Source organism: Aulostomus chinensis, chromosome 1, assembly GCF_037954235.1.
Source record: "Aulostomus chinensis isolate RoL2024-O1b breed Wild chromosome 1, RoL_Achi_v1.0, whole genome shotgun sequence".
NCBI classification, from domain to species: domain Eukaryota; kingdom Metazoa; phylum Chordata; class Actinopteri; order Syngnathiformes; family Aulostomidae; genus Aulostomus; species Aulostomus chinensis.
In genome coordinates, this window is record NC_141320.1 from 52,200,756 (window position 1) to 52,224,555 (window position 23,800).

A 23,800-nucleotide genomic window follows, 5' to 3' on the forward strand; every position below is an offset into this window, starting at 1 on the left:
CCAGTCGACACGGCTCAAACAACGCAGCCTGGAGCAGGTATAAGATAACCGAGGCTGTCGCAGTTTTTATATGCAAAGACATCCGACCTTACAGCGTCGGGGAAACGACAGTTTCCGAGGTCTCATATAAACTTTGGAGCCGCGCTACATTTTGCCGACTTGCAAACACCTAAGTGAAGTGACAATACCAAACATGAACGCAAGCTTAAAACAAAGCATCGAAACTTCGCTTCACTCAGCAGAGAACGTAGCATTGACTTGTGATTGTTGGACGTCAAGAGCAACAGATTCATATCTGACCATTACAGCTCACTACATTAGTGACTGGGTCCTCGCATGCCATGTTCTTCAAACCAGAGCCGTGGAAACCAGCCACACAGCGAGAAAACTCAGTGAACTGTTATTCAGTGCAATAGGCGAGTGGAAGCTTAGGAACAAGGTGGCAGCCATCGGAACTGACAATGCAGCAAATATTGTCCGCGCTGCGGAGAGGACGGGCTTGTTGCACATTGGTTGCTTTGCACACCTTCTTAATTTAGCCTCACAAACTGCGCTGAAAATCCCTACAGCTGCACGCTTGCTCGGCAGAGTCAGACGCATCGCTGCATTTTTTCATCGTAGCTCTACGGCGAGCCGCATCCTCAGTGAGAAGCAAAGGGTGCTGGAGCTTCCTGAGCACAAGATGGTGATTGACGTGGTGACACGTTGGAATAGCTCACTGGAGATGCTGGACCGTTTCCTCCAGCAGCAACCAGCCATCTCAGCAGCTCTGCTGTCACCTGAAGTACGCAGAAACGAGAAAGATGTCTGCACGTTGACAGAAGTGGACGAAAGAGTAGCAGAGGATGTGGTCAAAGCCCTTCAGCCACTGAAAGCAGCCACTCTTGCCACGTCTGAGGAAAAATCCCCGACTCTGTCCATCATTGCACCCTTGCATGCACAACTGTTGGAAGAGATGCGCTGTGTCCCCCAGGATTCAACAGTCATCAAAGAGGTCAGGACAGCAGCAGACAACAACCTCAATTCAAGGTAAGCTTAAAAAGTATGTAGGTGAATGCGTGTGCATTCATGCACATTCATTTCCAATTAAATTATATTTAAGTGATCAAATATATCTTTTCAAGGTTCGTGCCTTGAAGGACAGGCTCTATGTTGCTTCAGCGTCAGACCCTCGTTTCAAGGCTCTGCCTTTCTTGTCTGATGAGGCCTGGAACCACACATTCTCCCGACTGGTGACTGAAGCTTCTGTTGTGGCACAGGCGGAGGCATCTAATGTAAGTTATTGACACCAAAAAAAACCTTATTTCCTACAGTTTTTGTACTTTACTGTATTCAACTCAAATTTAATTTGTCTTCATTATTTTAATATTAAGCAGTTGTATTCTGAATTGTGTTCCAAGTGACTTTCCAGATCATTTTCTTGCTATTTTCAAACAGCAAACATCTGCTTTTGGTGGAAAAGAAGAAGCTGTGCCTGATCCCATTGAAGATGTTGCTCCACCAAAGAGACCAAAGGAATCCTCTGCACTGATGTCTCTCCGAGGGTCAGCCTACATGCGGAAAGACACAGTTACACAGAAAACTGTATTTGAAAAGGCCCAGGATGAAATCAAAATATACAGGGAAGTAACACCCATTCCACTCTCTGAGAATCCTCTCAACTGGTGGAGAACACATGCAAAGCAGGATCCCCTATTGGCCCACCAAGCAAAACAGTACCTTTGTGTACCTGGTACCAGTGTCCCGTCCGAGCGGGTTTTTTCCACCACTGGGGATGTTGTGACGGCAAAAAGGAGCTGCCTTACTCCTCAACATGTTGATCAACTCCTTTTCATGCAGAAAAATCTTACTCTCTCCAACAAGTAAGAAAAGGGATGACAGGTCTTGAAGTTTTATGGACTTAGGTTTGTGATTATTGTTCAGAAGTTTACAAGATCTTTTTCATTCGTGTGTCAAGAAAACCCTTTAAGGAGTAATTCAGAGCTGTTTAGACTTGTAAATACTTTTCTTTTTTGCATGAATGAAAAACAAACCAAACCCAAACAGGAAGTTCAGAATGCCTGGAAAACAAGATGGAATGTCACCACTTGTCTGATGGTGTTTTTCAGTTTACATTGTATGTTTCAAATATACAGACCATGTTCCAAAAAATGGAGATATTGGCGCTATTTTAATTTGCCTACATTTATTTGAGTCAACAGATGGCTGTTAATTCTGTTCTGATGCAGTTGTCACAACCATTGTAGTGTTATTGCACAGAAGCTGTGAGACAGTTGTAGCTAAGTGAGTGTCCTGTTTATGTGTGTCATCTTTGGAGATACTTGAATAATATACATTGTATATATACATATACATAATTTACATTGTCTATCTTGTAATTTATTTTAATTTGATTTATATTCATTCATTTTTTTGTGTTGTCAGTCACTTGGTCAGGTTTAAATAAATAAATAAATGGATATCGAATTGAATCGTGAATTGAATTGAATCGGACCTCGGAAAATCGAATCAAATCGATTAGGAAAATCTGAATCGATACTCAGCCCTACTGACTGGTATTTGTTGTTAAACTGGACAGTTTGTCTGTTGAAGCTCTTTAAGTTGATCTGGTTGGACACAAATCTTAGCCACTCAGATGCAGCAGCAGAAGAAGCTGTCATCCACCCTGACAGTCAGAGCATCAAGTCAAGGAAACATCACCATCTTGTAGTTCCAAACCTTCACCTGTCAGATTCAGCTACTTCTTATTGTGGGACTTTAACTTTGAACACAAACAGTGTCTCGACGCACGATGGCCCAAAAACGGCCCGCATCCCGATTGCAGATCAGCACCACACCAGACCCAGGATTGGTCCAGTTCTGATTTTACTTTAGTATTTGGCACCTTCGGATGTTCGGACCGAATCCAGTTAGTTCCACACATTTTCATTTCACCTTGGATTTTGGAGCTTTCGGGTTAAAACCTGTATTTCATGTGTGGGCCACAACCGTCATGTGTGCACCACAGCCGGATCAGGAAGCTTTCAAACGGATCTGGCCCAAAGACTCCTGCTATCTGGGCAGTGTAGATGCCAATGTAGTGGTTGGGGAAATAGTCTCTGAGAATCCAACTTGAAGGTCCTGCTAAGTGTTGTGATGCTCAAATGTTCTGTAAAATAGTTGGACCCTCAGCAGAGATGCTAGATTAGGAGTTGATGGGAGATACCAGTGTCCAAAGTCCAGGCTTGAACCTGGTTTGTGCCAGTTATTTGTCAAGCTTGCAGCGATTCTTTCCTTTTCACATCGCCGTGTCTCCTGATGACTCAGGACCAGTTGATGTCCATTTACCTGTCATGGTGACAGAGAACTTTCTCCAGCTCAACCAGGACAAAACTGAGGTCTTAATTGAAGGTGGTGGCAGCGTTGTTAGGGCCTGAGCCTCCTCCCAACCAGCCACAGCCAAGTAGCAGGAGTTGGCCATAGAAAAATCCAATTCCTCTTTCAAAGTCCGTCAGAGACCTGCTGGAGGCTCCACCGAGATTTGAACTCGGATCACTGGATTCAAAGTCCAGAGTGCTAACCATTACACCATGGAACCAGTCTAAAAAAAAGACATGAGTGAGAAAAATTATGGCGCTTATCATGTAGGAGGGACTACAGTGGTTGTCTGGTTTTAATTTTCACAAACATCCATCCATTCATCCATTGTCTTCCGCTCATTCCTGTTAATGGTTGCAGACTCCTTTTTCAGAGCTGGAACCTTCCTCTTGTGTCAGCTTCATGTTCCCATCTCTATGGTAACGGTCAGTTTTGACCCACGTCTTCAATCAGCTGTCAAATAAACTAAAACAATTTTCTATCATGGTTCAGGTTAACAAAATCCTCATCAACTTCTCTGGTCCAATCACATTTATGTTGGCACACAGAGAACAGATCCAGAGTCAGAGCTGAGACTTCAGTCTAACCACCTTAAGCTGGAGGAGAAGAAGCCCTGATTTCTGGGTCTCAGTCTTTTTACTCTCTTGGCTCCACCCACACAGGGCAGGAGAACATCCTCATAGTGAGTCAGTATTTTTCCATGTTTAACCCAATCAGCTCTCAGTGGTTAAGAACAGGTGAGTTAGTGAGTGTGGTTCGTTCTAATCTGATGTCCAAGCTGCAGGGAACAGCAAAGCCAAACAGTACAGAAGCCTTTCAGCATTCATGCAGACTGGAAAGAGGCTGAAATGCTCCCTGCTTCTGGAAGGAGCAGAGATGGAGCCAGAAAAAACACAGAATTTACCCAGACTCTGATTTGAACTAGCAAGAGACTCAAGCTGGTCATGAAGTATGATTGGCTGCCTCTTCGTGATGTCATTCACACACACCTGTATAATCAGGATGTGAGCTGAGGGGGGGGAGATCGATGAGTCCTGGAGACGTTCAATAATGTCCACAACTTTGGCACCAGGAAGACAGCAGGTGATGGCACCTGGGAGTTCAACAGACCTGATGATTGAACCACCAATCACAAGGATTTCAGCCTCCATTGTAAACAGAGAGTTTAGATGAGAGAGAACCTGCTGTCAGCCTCACCAGTCAGGGCAGTGGCAGAGGCAGCAGAGTTGAATGAAGCAGGACCACCTGGCAGGTCTCAGCTGGAGGTGATGACATCACTGGCCTCAGTCCTCACCAGTGCTCTGCCTAGCAACAGGGACGATGGAGAGAAACCAGTAGTAGCACTCTGAGAGTTGGAGACAGCAGGAGAGAGACCATGACAGAGTCACCCATGGGAAACTGTTGGATCCACTCAGGACAAGCTGGACAGACACAGATCAAAGTCAGAATTGATGATGATGTCATCAGGGCTTTGATGGTGTCTTTATTTGTACCTAGAATTCTGTCTTTGATGTCAGGAGGACATGAAAGAAACACAACTGAGGAAAGAAGAGGAGAACATTCAGCTTCATTGGAAACACTTGAACTGTTGAACAGTAGAATTTGTTTGAAACAGTTTACAACACTGAGTGACAGGATTGAAGAGGGAAGAGTTTTCTCCTTTAAATTTAATTCTAACTTTAAACTGTGGATGAACATTTTTAGTCGTTCATATTCTAACATACAGAGGAAGTCATGTCATTCCCTTTTTAAAAAAAGAAAAAACATGTGAAGCTCCTCCCCCCAGCTCCAGATGGACAGACAGACATGAGAGAGGCCAGGAAGCAAAGAAGTGTTGTGCTCCTCTCCAGTGCTCTGGTGTTGTTGTGTTCTTCTCAGCTCCATCATGTAGACCTGCTGGCACTGGGCGCTGGTGGAAGTTTGCAGCTCTCACTGGAAAGTCCTGAGGCTCCTCCCACTCTGAAGCAGGCAGTTGCTCCCAGCCAGCCCACACTTTCACTCTCTGGTGTAGGAGTGAAGAACAAAATCAGAATCAAGAACCATCACTCTTTCATTGGGGCTCCTTTCTCCTTGTTCTGATCCAGAAATTCAACAGCTTCTATCATTGATTGACAGGAAATGTTGATGACACACTGGGATTTTTGTTCTCCTGCTGTCACTGTCAAGTGCAGCTTAACATGAGAGGTAGCAGGATCATTCATGTGTTCATGTTTCCAGCAGACACGGAGGAAACCTGGGAGGACTTCAGTGACTTTGATCAGTGGTTCTCACTTCATCTTCTCAGTATAAAGTTTAAAGCGAGCTGGCCAGGAGTTGAACCTAGAATCTTCTGATCCGTAGTCAGACTCGTTATCCATTGCGCCACCAGCCCTGTGAAGAAGCTGCTGTGTTCATGTGGTCTTGCTGTTACAGAAAATCCCAACAACATGGTGTCATTTTCAGGGGACACAATGGTGCAGTGGTCAGCACTGTGGCCTCACAGCAAGAAGGTTCAGCTCTCCTCCTATTTGGTTGCTAGGAACCTGAATCAGGCCTCAGTGGAGCGGTGCTGCTGAGGCTGAGTGAGGCTGAGTGAGGGACTGAGCAGGAGCCAGCAGGTCCAAGCAGGTTCAGGCAAACTCCCCTCAGTTCACCAACATCAAAGCAGAGGAACAGAGTTCATCCAACAAAATGGATTCATATCATCTCCTCTTGGAATGTTCTGGAACTACAAGTACACTTAAAATGGCTGACTTATGACAACAGAAGGAACTTTGAAGTAGATTTGATTTATTTAAGTCAGTGACAGTCATTTTTGTTCATTTTTTGTTCTTGTCTTGCCACTGTGAGACAGTCGCTAGAAAACTGACCAACAATAATTTCATGTGGCATGCAATTAACAAAAGACCCACATTGATGGTCGAGGGGTCTGGAGCCTTTCCCAGCATCTACGGGCCAGAGGTAGGGTTCACCCTGGACAGGTCACCAGTCCATCACAGGGCCAACATACAGAGACAAACAACCATTCATACCTACGGTCAATTTAGAGAGTCTAATCAGCCTCGTCCCAAATTACACGTCTTTGGACGGTGGGAAGGAACCGGAGTACCCGGAGAGAACCCACGCATTCATGGGGAGAACATGCAGGCTCTCCACAGAAAGATTCTGCACCTGAGCCTGGACTCAAACCCAGAACCTTCTTGCTGTGAGGCCACAGTGCTCACCACTGCACCATCATGCTGCCATGCTCTCTTCTACTTTCCTCAATTGTCTTTCTTTCATGTCCTCCTGAGATCAAAGACAGAATTCTAGCTACTGTCAAAGCCCTGATGACATCATCATTCATATCTGACCATTACAGCTCACTACATTAGCGACTGGATCCTCGCATGCCATGTTCTTCAAACCAGAGCCGTGGAAACCAGCCACACAGCGAGAAATCTCAGCAGCAAATATTGTCCGCGCTGCGGAGATGACGGGCTTGTTGCACATTGGTTGCTTTGCACACCTTCTTAATTTAAGTCCTTACAGCTGCACGCTTGCTCGGCAGAGTCAGACGCATCGCTGCATTTTTTCATCGTAGCTCTACGGCGAGCCGCATCCTCAGTGAGAAGCAAAGGGTGCTGGAGCTTCCTGAGCACAAGATGGTGATTGACGTGGTGACACGTTGGAATAGCTCACTGGAGATGCTGGACCGTTTCCTCCAGCAGCAACCAGCCATCTCAGCAGCTCTGCTGTCACCTGAAGTACGCAGAAACGAGAAAGATGTCTGCACGTTGACAGAAGTGGACGTAAGAGTAGCAGAGGAAATAGTCTCTGAGAATCCAGCTTGAACCCACACCCTCCTTGTTCTTCAAAAACCCAAACAGCGACCATCAGTCTCCCTCCAATCCTGTACTTGGTTCAGTGTTGCTGTTCCATTTTGCAGCAGCAGGGGTCGCTGTGATACCAGGTTCAGTTCAAGATTCCCAACTCCAGCTCATGTTGGTGACCTCAGTGGCAGGGCTCATACAAAAAGAGTCAACACGTTCATTTGTATAACAGAAAATTTCAATGATGTGGTGGCATTTTCTTTTTTTGTGCTGTCTGATTTTCTAAATATCAGGTTTAGATCCTCAAATTAACACTGGGACACCAAAAGAGAACACAGTAATTCTCCAGTGCTCTGGTGTTGTTGTGTTCTTCTCAGCTCCATCATGAAGACCTGCTGGCACTGGGCGCTGGTGGAAGTTTGCAGCTCTCACTGGAAAGTCCTGAGGCTCCTCCCACTCTGAAGCAGGCAGTTGCTCCCAGCCAGCCCTCACTTTCACTCTCTGGTGTAGGAGTGAAGAACAAAATCAGAATCAAGAACCATCTCTCTTTCATTGGGGCTCCTTTCTCCTTGTTCTGATCCAGAAATTCAACAGCTTCTATCATTGATTTGACAGGAAATGTTGATGACACACTGGGATTTTTGTTCTCCTGCTGTCACTGTCAAGTGCCAGTTCAGATGTACTTGATGTTACAGAAAATCCAGCACGGTGGTGCAGTGGTCAGCACTGTCTCCTCACAGCAAGAAGGTCCCAGGGTTCCAGTCCTGGCTCCATCACAGGATCTTTCTGTGTGAGTCTCCATGTTCTCCTGTTCCTGTGTGGGTTCTCTCTGGTACTCCAGCTTCCTCCCACAGTCCAAAGACATCAAGAGGGGACGAGGCTGATTGATACTCTAAATTGACTGTAGGCGTGACTGTGAGAGTGAATGGTTGTCTGTCTCTATGTGTTGGTCCTGTGATGGACTGATCACCTGTCCAGGGTGAACCCCGCCCCTCGACCAATGTCAGCTGTGATAGGCTCCACCCCCCACGAACCTTAACAAATAATCAGTATAGAAATGGAAATTTATCTGCTATGTTGAATCAGAAAAAACTTTTGAAGTAAACTTTTGCTTCAGTCAGAAAGTAGACTGTTGTTAACTCTCGCAATGATTTGTGTTTCTGGAGGAAGACAAAATCCTTACAAACCTCTTTTTAACAGACACACATTTCTAAAGATGCAGGTTCATTTTATTTTTCTTCTTCTAGCAGAGGATGGTTTTGATCCATCAACCTCTGGTTCTGGTCCCAGCTCTCTTCCTCTGCACCTCTCTGCTCTACCATTGACTGAACAGTGCTTGATTTAGGAGAGCAGGATTGTGACAAGAACAGGATTTTGAGTTTCAAATGTTTCCCAGTTTGGCTCTGCAGCAGGAGGTCTTGTAGAAACAGGGACTGACCTGACACCAGCTCCCTCTGGAACAATGGTTCATTCATTCATCTGTGCCAGGAGGCCTAAAAACACACAAAACACCAACTCAATCCAGGACCTTGGATCCTAAACTGAAACTCCATCACACGGTGGCTCTGCTGGGGCTCCCACAGGTGAGTGAGGCTGAGCTCCAGTCTGCTCTGAGGAGGCAGCAGACATCTGCACCACTCAGAGGTTTGGTTGGTGGCTTTGACAAAATCCCAACAAACTCAAACCCTGTTGAATCAGGAAGTTCTAGTTGAACTCTCATCCACGTCACATGACCAAGAAAACCTCCTCTTTCATTCAGACCAGAACAGACAAACATAGAAACATTGTTTCAGCATCTGATCAAACAATAACATGTTCTTGTTTGTTTGCCATGTTCTATTAATCAGACTGATGATCTCTGGATGTTCTAGGAGGGGGGTCTGTTTCTGATGAAGCCTGTTTGGTCTGGGGGGGTTAAGATGATGGGGCTGTTTCAGTTCTAGTGCTGAAGGCTTTCACCATGACAGTCAGACTCTCCTCTGTCCTTCATGGTCCCTCAAATGTGCAGTGTGGACCTCACACACTGAATTTAGCCTGAAAACTCTTCATGAAAAGCAGGTGCCTCAGAGTCTCTGTGGCGCAATCGGTCAGCGCGCTCGGCTGTTAACCGAGAGGCTGGTGGTTCGAGCCCACCCAGGGACGATGAATAGGCTCTACTGGTGCTTAGGAGTCGCTGTGTTAATGATCTGAATGTGGACGGACAGATTGACCCTCCACAGCAGACACATGTGATAGATCTCTGGATGAGACACTTCAGTGTTAAATTTAGTCGTCGTGTGTCATGCAGTGTTGAGGAGGCCTGCTGGCTGTGGGTAAAGTGGGGGCTCAGAGTTTGTGGAGTCGGCTCCGGAGTGAAGGGGGTCACTGTTTGGTTCTCAGATGCTACAGCTCAGGTTAGCGAGGTGGTGGAGAAACCAGTGAGAGCTCTGCCAGCTGGAGCCTCTTGGGTCCTGGGAGGCTTCACTCCTGGAGGTGGAAATGATGAGGAGTTTTAAAATCTGCTCCTCTTTCACGCTGACTTGTTTTCTAGGGTTCCCTCTTTCATTCATGTGTGATTTTAGTCTCAGCTCTCTCAACCTGAATGGAGCCAGAACCCATTTTAAAAGAGCTGCTCTTTTAAACTCCTGGAGATCAAGAGGATCCTGCCATGTTTGTCCAGGAGACCCACAGCACAACAGTCAGTGAATGGGGATGCAGGCAGGCTTTTAATGGGGGTCATTTGAAGTCCCAAGTCCAGTTGGAGCAGAGGCTGGAGTTTGATTCTCCAGGAGTTTTTGTTGTTGTTTTTTTACCAGTTTCTTTTGATTTGGAGGAAATCCTTCCAGGTGTTTGAAAGAAGGTGAGAGCAACTTTGGAAAATGTTCAACTGGTGTTTTTAAATGTCTTTGCACCAACAAATGGTGGACAGGACAGCTTTTGAGACATTTTAATGCCACCGTTCAACAGTGAATCTGCTGGTTTCCTGTTTTTAGGAGCTGATGGGAGCTGCACAGAGAAGCTCTTTGAGACAGGAACCATTCAGAGCTCCACCCTGCTTCTTCCAGCAGGATCCACAGATCCACCAACACACCAGCTGTTTGATGTGTGGAGGCTTTTGACCAGGATTCCTAGACAGCACAGCTGGACTCACTCAACAGCTAACTTGTTAGCACCAACTAGACAGGAGCGCTTCTATGGTTTTACTCAGTGGTTCAATATTTTTAAAAGATGTCCCATTCAGCCTGTGGGTTTGAGTGATCACTCTTCAGTCTCCTGTTCTGTTTTATTAAAATATTCATTTAAAAGCTCCTGAGAGAGAGAGAGAGAGAGAGAGAGAGAGGGAGAGAGAGAGACAGAGAGATAGAGGGAGGGAGAGAGAGACAGAGAGAGGGAGAGGGAGGGAGAGAGAGAGGGAGAGAGAGAGATAGAGGGAGGGAGAGAGAGAGAGGGTGGGAGGGAGGGAGAGAGATAGAGGGAGAGAGAGAGAGGGAGAGAGAGAGAGAGGATCAAACTGATCTCAAAATTTACTTCAAAATTCAGATTATAATCATTTGTACTCCTTGATAGATTCATCACTACAGGGTCATAGAGGGTCCATTACTATTGCAGTATATTAAAGAATATAAGAACGAGGTTACCATTCATGTAAATATAATATTTCATGTATTGCAGTATATTTTCAAAGATATAACACTTTAATTTTTTTAATAAGAGAGACTTTAACGTGAGACTTTAATGTCTGTCTTTGATCTCTAACTCTGACTCTGATGTCATTGGTGGTGACTGAACTCTACCCCCTGACAGACTGAAGGCTCCTATTGGTGATGTCATCATAAATACATGAAGGTCTTTTTTCAATGGTATAACATTAAAGCTCATCTTAGTAAAACAATCAAGTTACCTGAACTAAATTCTTGAAAAAATGACTGTGACTGACTTAAATAAATCAAATCTACTTCAAAGTTCCTTCTGTTGTCATAAGTCAGCCATTTTAAGTGTACTTGTAGTTCCAGAACATTCCAAGAGGAGATGATATGAATCATTTTGTTAGATGAACTCTGTTCCTCTGCTTTGATGTTGGTGGACTGAGGGGAGTTTGCCTGAACCTGCTTGAACCTGCTTGGACCTGCTGGCTCCTGCTCAGTCCCTCACTCAGCCTCACTCAGCCTCAGCAGCACGGCTCCACTGAGGACTGATTCAGGTTCCTAGCAACCAAATAGGAGGAGAGCTGAACCTTCTTGCTGGGAGGCCACAGTGCTGACCACTGCACCATTGTGTCCCCTGAAAATGCCACCACCTTGTTGGGCTTTTCTGTAACAGCAAGTACACATGAACACAGGAGCTTCTTCACAGGGCTGGTGGTGCAATGGATAACGCGTCTGACTACGGATCAGAAGATTCTAGGTTCAACTCCTGGCCAGCTCGCTTTAAACTTTATACTGAGAAGATGAAGTGAGAACCACTGATCAGAGTCACTGAAGTCCTCCCAGGTTCCCTCCTTGTCTGCTGGAAACATGAACACATGAATGATCCTGCTACCTCTCATGTTAAGCTGCACTTGACAGTGACAGCAGGAGAACAAAAATCCCAGTGTGTCATCAACATTTCCTGTCAAATCAATGATAGAAGCTGTTGAGTTTCTGGATCAGAACAAGGAGAAAGGAGCCCCAATGAAAGAGTGATGGTTCTTGATTCTGATTTTGTTCTTCACTCCTACACCAGAGAGTGAAAGTGTGGGCTGGCTGGGAGCAACTGCCTGCTTCAGAGTGGGAGGAGCCTCAGGACTTTCCAGTGAGACCTGCAAACTTCCACCAGCGCCCAGTGCCAGCAGGTCTTCATGATGGAGCTGAGAAGAACACAACAACACCAGAGCACTGGAGAGGAGCACAACACTTCTTTGCTTCCTGGCCACTCTCATGTCTGTCTGTCCATCTGGAGCTGGGGGGAGGAGCTTCACATGTTTTTCTTTTTTAAAAAAGGGAATGACATGACTTCCTCTGTATGTTAGAATATGAACCACTAAAAATGTTCATCTCCAGTTTAAAGTTACAAATTAATTTTAAAGTAGAAAACCTTCCCTCTTCAATCCTGTCACTCAGTGTTGTAAACTGTTTCAAACAAATTCTACTGTTCAACTGTTCAAGTGTTTCTAATGAAGCTGAATGTTCTCCTCTTCTTTCCTCAGTTGTGTTTCTTTCATGTCCTCCTGAGATCAAAGACAGAATTCTAGCTACTGTCAAAGCCCTGATGACATCATCAGGAATTCTGACCTGTCCAGGGTGAACCCTGCCTCTTGTCCAATGTCACCTGCGATCGCCCCCCCCCCCCCCCCCGTGACCCTGAAAGGACAAGAATAGAAAGTGGATGGAGGGATGGACTCAACACTGAAATCAGCTGATCTGATCCACATTCTAATGTTTCCTGTCCCTCTTTAGGAGTCAATGAGAATAGTAGTGTATATAATAATGTATATCCAACCTTGTAGTATCTTTCCAAAGCTTTTAGTATTTCTTCTTGTTTCTACTGGTAGTTTTAGTGTCTGGATCTTTTCTTTTGATGTCCTGCTGTCTGCTCTTTGCTTTTGGAGCTTCCTTCAACAACTACCAGGCCTCCTGCGTACTGTAGGAAACATGGTCAAGTTCTTCTGACTTCTCCAGGAACGTCCTGCTCACATTGGTCGGTCTTCATTTTGACTCCTCCCACTGCCACAATGACCAGCCTTTATACTCTTGGTGACTGGGGCCCTGGTTGCTGCAGGCCTCAACACCAGCCTGTGGTTGTGAGCAGGGCAGAACAGAACTGACAGTATCTCCCATGCAGGACCTGGGTCAGCACCTGGTGCCAGCTGGGGCACCGCTTTAAGCTGGACCCCTAGAAGATCTTCTCCAGGAACTCGCCTTTTTCAATCGAAACAGCATGAAACTACAAGTAAAGAATTAAAATTATTTAATTCACAATGAAGCCTCTGTCATAAAACAACTGACCACCTCCCCATTGACTTCACCCTGGTCACCAGGAGGTAACCTGGTAGTCAGAGCAGCGATGCTCAGGTCTGTGGACTCAGAGGAGGGTTCTTCTTTTGGTCACAGGTTTGAAGATATCAGTGGAAGACAGAGAAGAGGTAGTTAGAGACCTGCCACATCTCTCCAGTGACCTGAGACATGATGGCAGGGGTGGGATTTGAACCCACGCCTCCTCAGAGACTGGAACCTTAATCCAGCGCCTTAGACCGCTCGGCCACACTACCTCACTGTGCTACTCTCTGAGTTGGTCTGCTAAAGGCATGTTGAAGAGGAAGTAACAATGATATCAAACTTATTCTGAAGGGGGACCCCTTCCCTCCACGGTCACAGGAAGTGACGACAGCGCCGCTAGAAGCAGGAAAGAAATGGTAAAAGGACTATTTGTACAGAGCCTTTCTACCTCAGCAGCACTCAAGGAGCTGAACAATGTCCTCTCATTCACACACACTCACACACTGATGCTGAAGGCTGCCATGCAAGGAGCCAACCTACTCATCAGAAGTATTTAGGGGTTCAGTATCTCACTCAAGGACACTTTGACATGGTCACTGGAGAAAGTGAGGATCAAACCAGCCACCCTTTGGTTGCCAGATGGCCACGCTACTCTTGAGTCATGTGACCTGGATAAGATGGTGAACTACAGCTGATCGCCACGCTAGCAAACCCCTTTTGTTTGGTTTGGTTGTTGTTTAGTGACTGTGGATGAATACACAGGAGAAGCTGAGCATAAATTTGTGTTCCCTGTTCACTTGAATATCTGCAGGAGTGTGAGGTGGAAATAATAGTTGGAGGAGAATGAGAGTTCAGTCTCAGCGCTATGACCTGTGCTGACACTAAAACATGTCAGCCCACAGAACAAAGATGGCAGTCCTCTGGGAGAGCAGGTACACCACACATACATGAAGAAACCCTACAGGAAACAAATATGTTGCCAGAGACTTTTACTCTGTTTTTGTTGTTTACCCAAGTACAGGATTGGAGGGAGACTGATGGTTGCTGTTTGGGTTTTTGGAAAACAAGGAGGCTGTGGCTTCAAGCTGGATTCTCAGAGACTATTTCCCCAACCTCTACATTGGCATCTACACTGTCATCCAGTCACGTGACTGAAGTCATCCAGTCACGTGACTGAAGTCATCCAGTCACGTGACTGAAGTCATCCAGTCACGTGACTGAAGTCATCCATTCATGTCAGTGATGTCACTTGGCAGGACTGTCATTGCCGTCTCATTCTAGAAAAGAATCCAGACTCCACCTGTGGCTCCATGATAACTGATGGACCTCTGGTTGGAGGCTGGACGATGATGTTTGGACTGGAAGGAAAACTCCTTGTCCAAATTCCATTGTGTTCAAGTTTAAAGTCCCACAATAAGAAGTAGCTGAATCTGACAGGTGGAGGTTTGGAACTACAAGATGGTGATGTTTTCTTGACTTGATGCTCTGACTGTCAGGGTGGATGACAGCTTCTTCTGCTGCTGCATCTGAGTGGCTAGGATTGGAGCTTTTACCCTCCAAGGTTGTTTGGTTCCAGGGGAAATTTTAGAATTCCAGTCCCCAACCTGGGCTGTTCTGAAACTCTTCTCCTGAATCACTCCTGAGCTGCAGCAAGAACAAATACCAGTGCCAACCAGATCAACTTCATGGCTGCTAACAGCCTCAGACACTTGATTTCCATCAATCTGGAGCCAAGAAGGCCCTCACCTGTGGTTCTCCTCCAGGAGGGTCCAGGTTCTGCCATTGGGGCTCCTGGTGCCACTGCCAGAGAGCCTCAGCTGCACACTGCAACATTTCAACAGGAGATTGACATTCCTTCAAATGTCCTGACATCTGATTCCAATGGCTCTGTTCCATCTTTATATTTTAAAATGAATCACACAATGAAAGCTGCCTCAGCTGCTTTAAGAGAGAGAACAAGCTAAGAGATCTGAAACCAGTAAAATATGCTTTTCTGTGTGCAAACTAGTGAGGGGCATGGAAGGATGTTTACCACCAATCCAGAACCCAGACTTTAGTCATGTGATGAGATGGAGACTCTGATTATGAAGTTAATGGACAAAATGTGAATTGAAAGAAAACACATTTCTTCAGTAGACTTTGATCCAACATTGAAGTTCGAGTTTGGTGGCTGCTCCATGTTGGAGGAAACCAGGCAATGTTGGGACGTCACAGGGAAGCTCCTTTGCCTCCTCTGCTGCCAGTTCAACCACTCACTCCCATCAGTGGAGAGCAGCTTCAACTGGGTTTGGAATGTACCATTGTGGATGCATAGGAATGAGGAGAATATGTCCTTTGTCAGAAGTGGGATTTGAACCCACGCCTCCAGGAGAGACTGCGACCTGAATGCAGCGCCTTAGACCGCTCGGCCATCCTGACAGAAACTGACAGTTGCAGACTGAATTAATTCACTGACAAAGTAGAATTTTTTCCACAGGAGCTACTGGCTCCTTAGTTGTTGCATTTATTGTTAACATTAAACACACAGTCTGAGTTCATGGCAGTAAGAAATGAATTTCATTTTTCTAAAGGACAAGAAATGAACCAGAACATTAGAACCACATTGCATCTCTTGATCAGTTTGTTACATGGGACACCTTCCAGACAGGAAGGTCCCACCAAGACTTGAACTGGGATCACTGGATCCAGAGTCCAGAGGGCTCACCATTCCACCATGGAACCAAACACAAGGAGGAGGTTCCTCAAAATACCACTTGACATCACCTGCAATCAACCTGTTGCTATTTGGAGGTTCATCTTGCTCTTGTTCCAGACTACATTGTCAAAAGGAACAAGAACCACAAGGAAATCATGGAACTCCAGATTTATTCAGGACTTTCTAACTCCATCGTATGACCTGGGAGCAAAGACTGGCCAGGCCTTCCTTAATTTATCAGTTAATTACTGCTTCAACAAACATGCCACTTAATTAAGTTACCAGAATTTCTCTCATTGAAAAACCCACCAGCCTGATTTCTTGACATGACATGAAAAATTCTCCAAGAACCCACAGTTGGGTGGAAAGATACCAGGTTAACCAGGAGGAGTCCTGCTCCTGAACCATGGATGGAACAAAGTCCACTGGAAAACTCAGCAGTTCCTGAGTGCCAGATCCATCCAGGAGCTTGGGTCTCCCCTTGACTGTGGTGATCCATGAGATCAAGGAGGACAGAGGAAAGAAGGATCCTGTTGGAGATCTCCTCCCTTCTTCCTCCACTTCACTACTACTTGGATGTCAGGAATATGAGGTACTTTACTCAAATGAGGTATTAGGAGTTTCCTGTTTGACAAGAAGGAAGTCAGAGGTTCATCCCTCACTTGTTGGTGGTGCCCTCAACCTGCTGAGAGCATCACTTAGTTCTCTACAGAGAAACATGGCAGCTCTGCTGAAGGCTGCAGGAAACCTGCTGGAACGGAGACTTGGACTCAGGTCACTGGATTCAAAGTCCAGGGTGCCAACAGGTCCACCAGGGCATCTGTGCTTTACTTACCGTGTAAAAAGGACCACAGTGGTCGTCTGGTTTTAATTTAACAAACAAATACGGTTGAAAACTTTGAGACAGAGACACAGGGCTCTTATTTGAAGGGCCATGGGATGGGAAACATCCCAGACCTCTGAGATCAGAGCTCTCACTTTGATCTCAGGGTCCTGACTTTGGGGGTTCTTCCTTTGGTCTTCAAATACTTGTGGTTTTTATTGGCAGAACTTTCAACTTGCATGCAAAAAGAGAATCACAGTCGATGTAAACCCAGCAGACAGTGTTTATTTCTAATAAATCAGACAATCGCACAAATGAGAATGAAAGGAAAAAACAATAAAATGTTTTAAAATCCTTCTCCACTCTAAAGCTTTTTAAAGTTCACTTGAAGGTTCAAAGGTGGTGGTGAGGAGGTCACCCTGATCCTCCCTGTCGTCACTGCCAGGATTCTTTCTTCTGGTGCTGTGGTTCTTCTGATGAAGGGGGCGTGATGTTTGCTGTCTCAGGCTCCACCAAATGTCCTCTTTAGGATGCCACAATGTGGCCTCTTCACTGCTCCATCTTCCCTGCATCGGAGACACCAGGGTTCCTCCTGGTGCCGACCCCATCGTCCTTCTACCCAATGGTGCGGCCATGGATCCTCAGAGGAGGCTGGGATCCTTCTTCTCATCAGAGCCACAGTTTTTCCTGGAGGGAACAACAGGAGCTTTGTTGTAATGTTTTGCTCGATGTTTCCTGCACAGACCGTCAGGATCTGTGACGCCATCTTGTGGTAGGGGGTCATCATCTTGTTGTGTGGTAGTGGATTCATTGATCTGCTGTTTCAACACATTCAAGTTCATTATCCTACAAGTCAAAGTACATTTGGTGTGGAGTTTTAGTTTCTGGCCTCAATCATAACGTGTGCCTTTCTTCTTCATGAACATTTCTCAGCTTTGTAAGTTTATTCTAGTTTTTCTTCCTCACTTTTCTATTCCATTGTTGTTGAAGATTCTACTGCAGGTTGGAGTTCCCTGTTGACTGAAGCAGAAACAGGAACAACAAGCTGGAGGCTGTCAGAGCTCCAAGTTGGGCCGCTGATATTAAAGTAGGAGATGAACACATCCAGGTTAGCATCCCTCTCAGAAGCTGCTACTTTAGCTCTTCAGGATACAGCAGCCTAGCATAGCTTCATCTGGCCAGTTAGTGGCCCACTTTGATGTCTGGGATATCAGGTTCAAGGTTCTTCACAGCTCTGAATGAAGGCTTTCTAAAGTGTTAACCAGTACTCCAGTTGTAAAAAACAATCAGGGGGGATGGTAGATTTTGATGTTTAGGAACAGATCATTTGTGCTGATGACAGCGCATCAGGTGAGAGACCAACAGTGTACCCTTACTCCTCTCAAACAACATGCATGCTATGGATATTACCTGTCTGCTACTCCTGTCATTGATCTTGACCAAGCCCCCAGGCTGACACTGCTACCACTGCTCCTACATAGTTAGAGTCAAATGCAGAGGACATTTTCCCACCGGGTGCAAGTGCAACTTCATACTCATGCTACCTATAAATCTGGGAATTCATCTGTATTTTGAAACAAAACATTCTCAAGTCAAGTCCATTTTAATTAAAGTGCAAGAGCAAAAGAATGAAACAAATGTACTGTGGCAGGATAGCGCTACACTCCCCACCATGAGGGGCAGTGTGGCAGACGATAGTGAGTGGTCACCTAGAAGTAGACCTGGTCCGACCCTTCTCCGTCCTTTCCGCTTCCTCTCCCTCCTTCACGGAGCCGACAGCCGTGCGTGGTGGCGTCTCGCTGGTCAGCAGATCGGTTACAAACAAAGGTACCTCAAAACCTCAAAATAATGCTACAGTGATGTCGGAAGAATTGCTAATGAACTCAAAATGATGCTAACAGTAATGGAGGAGGAGTTGCTAATAACCTCAAAATAATGCTACAATGATGTTGTAAAAATTGCTAATGATCTCAAAATGATGCGACAGTGATGTCATAAGAATTGCTAATGAACTCAAAATTATGCTAACAGTAATGTAGTGATAGTTGCTAATAAACTCAAAGTGATGCTGACAGTCGTGTAGTAAGAGTTGCTACTAACCACAAAATAATGCCACAGTGATGTCGGAAGAATTGCTAATGAACTCAAAATGATGCTAACAGTAATGTAGTGATAGTTGCTAATAAACTCAGTGATGCTAACAGTAATGTAGTGAAAGTTTCGAATAACCTCAAAGTGATGCTGACAGTCATGTACTAAGAGTTGCTACTAACCTCAAAACAATGCAACAGTAATGTAGTAAGAGTTGCTACGAACCTCCAAATAATGCGACAGTGATGTCGGAAGAATTGCTAATGATCTCAAAATGATGTGACAGTGATGTCGTAAGAATCACTAATGAACACAAAATGATGCTAACAGTAATGTAGTGATAGTTGCTAATAAACTCAGTGAGGCTTACAGTAATGTAGTACGTGTTTCGAACAATTTCAAATGATGCTGAAAGTCATGTAGTAAGAGTTGCTACTACCCTTAAAATAATGCTACAGTGATGTCGTAGGAATTGCTAATGAACGCAAAATAATGCGAAAGTAATGTCGGAAGAATTGCTAATGATCTCAAGATGATGCTAAGAGTAATGTAGTGATAGTTGCTAATAAACTCAGTGATGCTTTCAGTAATATAGTAAATGTTTCGGATAACCTCAAAGTGATGCTGACAGTCATGTAGTAAGAGTTGCTACGAACCTCAAAATAATACAACAGTGATGTTGGAAGCATTGCTAATGATCTCAAAATGATGCGACAGTGATGGAGTAAGAATTGCTAATGAACTCAAAATGATGCTAAGAGTAATGTAGTGATAGTTGCTAATGACCTCAAAGTGATGCCGACAGTCATGTAGTAAGAGTTGCTATGAACCTCAAAATATTGCGACAGTGATTTCAGAAGAATTGCTAATGATCTCAAACTGATGCGACAGTGATGGAGTAAGAATTGCTCATGAACTCAAAATGATGCTAACAGTAATGTAGTGATAGTTGCTAATAAACTCAGTGATGCTTACAGTAATGTAGTAAGAGTTTCGAACAACCTCAAAGTGATGCTGACAGTCATGTAGCAAGAGTTGGTACGAACCTCAATTTAATGCTACAGTGATGTCGTAAGAATTGCTAATAAACTCAAAATGATGCTAGCAGTAATGTAGTGATAGTTGCTAATAAACTCAAAGTCATGCTGACAGTCATGTAGGAAGAGATGCTACGAACCTCAAAATAATGCGACAGTGATGTCAGAAGAATTGCTAAAGATCTCAAATTGATGGTGATGTCCTCAGAATTGCTAATGAACTCAAAATGATGCTAGCAGTAATGGAGTGATAGTTGCTAATAAACTCAAAGTGATGCTGACAGTAATGTAGTAAGAGTTGCTACGAACCTTAAAATAATGCAACAATAATGTAGTAAGAGTTGCTACGAACCTCAAAATAATGCGACAGTGATGTCAGAAGAATTGCTAATGATCTAAAAATGATGCAACAGTGATGTAGTAAGAATTGCTAATGAACTCAAAATGATGCTAACAGTAATGGAGTGAAAGTTTCAAATAACCTCAAAGTGATGCTGACAGTCATGTAGTAAGTGTTGCTACGAACCTCAAAATATTGCGACAATGATGTCGGAAGAATTGCTAATGAACTGAAAATGATGCTAACAGCAATGTAGTGATAGTTGCTAATAAACTCAGTGATGCTTACAGTAATGTAGTAAGAGTTTCGAACAACCTCAAAGTGATGCTGACAGTCATGAAGTAAGAGTTGCTACTAACCTCATTTTAATGCTACAGTGATGTCGTTAGAATTGCGAATAAACTCAAAATGATGCTAACCGTAATGTAGTGATAGTTGCTAATAAACTCAAAGTGATGCTGACAGTAATGTAGTAAGAGTTGCTACGAACCTCAAAATATTGCGACAGTGATGTCGGAAGAATTGCTAATGAACTGAAAATGATGCTAACAGCAATGTAGTGATAGTTGCTAATAAACTCAGTGATGCTTACAGTAATGTAGTCAGAGTTTGGAACAACCTCAAAGTGATGCTGACAGTCATGAAGTAAGAGTTGCTACTAACCTCATTTTAATGCTACAGTGATGTCGTTAGAATTGCGAATAAACTCAAAATGATGCTAACCGTAATGTAGTGATAGTTGCGAATGAACTCAAAGTGATGCTAACAGTAATGTAGTAAGAGTTGCTACGAACCTTTAAATAATGCAACAGTAATGTAGTAAGAGTTGCTACGAACCTCAAAATAATGCGACAGTGATGTCGGAAGAATTGCTAATGATCTCAAAATGATGCGACAGTGATGTAGTAAGAATTGCTAATGAAGTCAAAATGACGCTAACAGTGATGTACTTAAAGTTGCTAATCAACTCAGTGATGCTTACAGTAATGCAGTACGTGTTTCGAACAACCTCAAAGTGATGCTGACAGTCATGTAGTTAGAGTTGCTACGAACCTCAAATAATGCGACAGTGATGTCAGAAGAATTGCTAATGAACCCAAAATGATGCTAACAGTAATGGAGTGAACGTTTCGAATAACCTCAAAGTGATGCTGACCGTCATGTAGTAAGAGTTTCGAACAACCTCATCCACCCCCGGGGCTCTGCCACCGCGGAGTTGTTTAACTGCCTCGGCGACTTCTGCCCCGGAGATTGGACGACCCCCCCCCAAGCACTCCCCAGACTCTGTCTCCTCCACGGAGTACGTGCTGGTGGGATTGAGGAGTTCCTCAAAGTATTCCTTCCACCGCCCAATTATCTCCCCAGTTGACGTCAGCAGCCTCCCACCCCCACTGTAAACAGTGTGGGCAAGTTGCCGCCTTCCCCCCCTGAGGCGACGGACGGTTTGCCAGAACCTTTTTGGAGCCGACCGATAGTCGTTCTCCATGGCCTCACCGAACTCTTCCCACGCCCGCGTTTTTGCTTTGGCGACCGCCACAGCTGCACACCGTTTGGCCTGCCGGTAGCGGTCAGCTGCCTCTGGAGACCCACAGGCCAGCCATGCCCTGTAAGCCTCCTTCTTCAGCCTGACGGCTCCCCTCACCTCTGGTGTCCACCAGCGTGTTCGAGGATTACCCCCGCGGCCGGCCCCAGCAGCGTTGCGGCCACAGCTCACAGCAGCCGCCTCAACAATGGCAGAGCGGAACATGGCCCATTCGGACTCAATGTCCCCCACTACCCCCGTGATGTGATCAAAGCTCTGCCGGAGGTGGGAGTTAAAGATCGTTCTGACTGGTTCTTCTGCCAGGCGTTCCCAACAAACCCTCACTACTCGTTTGGGCCTGCCAGGTCTGCGCGGCATCTTCCCCTGCCATCTGATCCAACTCACCACCAGGTGGTGATCAGTTGACAGCTCAGCTCCTCTCTTCACCCGAGTGTCCAGAACATGCGGTCGCAGGTCAAATGATACGACTATAAAATCGATCATAGACCTGCGACCTAGGGTGTCCTGGTGCCATGTGCAATGTGGGCATCCTTATGCCCGAACATGGTGTTCGTTATGGCCAAACTGCGACTTGCACAGAAGTTCAATAACTGAACACCACTCGGGTTCAGGTCGAGCCTGCCGTTCCTCCCAATCACACCTCTCCAGGTCACGCTGTCGTTGCCCACGTGAGCGTTGAAGTCTCCCAGTAGGACAATGGAGTCCCCAGCCGGGGCACCATCCAGTACCCTTCCCAAGGACTCCAAAAAGGGTGGGTACTCTGAACTAGTGTTCGGCGCATATGCGCAGACCACAGTCAGGACCCGTTCCCCGACCCGAAGGCGCAGGGAAGCAACCCTTTCGTCCACGGGGGTAAACCCCAACGTACAGGCAGAGAGTCGAGGGGCAACCAAAAAGCCCACCCCCGCCCTCTGCCTCTCACCCGGAGCAACTCCAGCAAAAGAGAAAGTCCAACCCCTCTCAAGGACTCGGGTTCCGGACCCAGAGCTATGTGTCGAGGTGAGGCCGACTATATCTAGCCGGTAACACTCAACCTCTTCCACCAGCTCCAGCTCCTTCCCCACCAGAGAGGTAACGTTCCATGTCCCAAAAGCCAGCTTTCATGTCTGTGGTTCAGACAGCCGAGGCACCCGCCTGAAACTGCCACCCAAACCACATTGCACCGGACCCCTCCGGTTCCCCCGATGAGTGGTGAGTCCAAGGGAGGACGTGCCTGTGTCTCCTCTTCGGGCTGGGCCTGGCCGGGCCCCGCGGACCAAGGCCCGGACACCAGGCGCTCGCCTTCGAGCCGCCACCCTGGGCCTGGCTCAAGGGCGGGGCCCCAGTGCCCCTCCGGGCAGGGTACATGTAGCATTTGCTGGATTTTCCATGAAGGGTCTGTTGAACCGTTCTTTGTCTGGCCCTTCGCCTAGGAACAGTCTGCCTTGGGTGACCCGACCAGGGGAAAAATGCCCCCGACAGCATTGCTCCTAGGGTCACTAGGGCACTCAAACTCCTCCACCACGGTAAGGTGACGGTTCCAGGAGGAGTAAGAGTTGCTACTAAACTCAATTTAATGCTACAGTGATGTCGTAAGAATTGCTAATAAACTCAAAATGATGCTAAAAGTAATGTAGTGATAGTTGCTAATAAACTCAAAGTGATGCTGACAGTAATGTATTAAGTGTTGCAACGAAACTCAAAATAATGCGACAGTAATGTAGTAAAAGTTGCTACGAACCTTTAAATAATGCAACAGTAATGTAGTAAGAGTTGCTACGAACCTCAAAATATTGCGAAAATGATGTTGGAAGAATTGCTAATGAACTCAAAATAATGCTAACAGTAATGGAGTGACAGTTTCGAATAACCTCAAAGTGATGCTGACAGTCATGTATTAAGTGTTGCTACGAACCTCAAAATAATGCGACAGTAATGTAGTAAAAGTTGCTACGAACCTCAAAATATTGCGAAAATGATGTTGGAAGAATTGCTAATGAACTCAAAATAATGCTAACAGTAATGGAGTGACAGTTTCGAATAACCTCAAAGTGATGCTGACAGTCATGTATTAAGTGTTGCTACGAACCTCAAAATAATGCGACAGTAATGTAGTAAAAGTTGCTACGAACCTCAAAATATTGCGAAAGTGATGTCGGAAGAATTGCTAATGAACTCAAAATGATGCTA

General features: G+C 45.4%; 3 non-coding genes across 3 annotated transcripts; 2 read left to right on the forward strand and 1 right to left on the reverse strand.

The window, feature by feature from the left end:
• Positions 1–3,505: 3,505 nt before the first annotated feature.
• On the reverse strand, positions 3,506–3,577 carry trnaq-uug (transfer RNA glutamine (anticodon UUG)). Its single transcript has one exon. It is a non-coding gene; the product is annotated as a tRNA-Gln (tRNA).
• Positions 3,578–9,216: 5,639 nt separating this feature from the next.
• trnan-guu (transfer RNA asparagine (anticodon GUU)) lies at positions 9,217–9,290 on the forward strand. The gene has a single exon. It is a non-coding gene; the product is annotated as a tRNA-Asn (tRNA).
• Positions 9,291–11,479: 2,189 nt separating this feature from the next.
• Positions 11,480–11,552, forward strand: trnar-acg (transfer RNA arginine (anticodon ACG)). The gene has a single exon. It is a non-coding gene; the product is annotated as a tRNA-Arg (tRNA).
• The last annotated feature ends 12,248 nt before the right edge of the window (positions 11,553–23,800 follow it).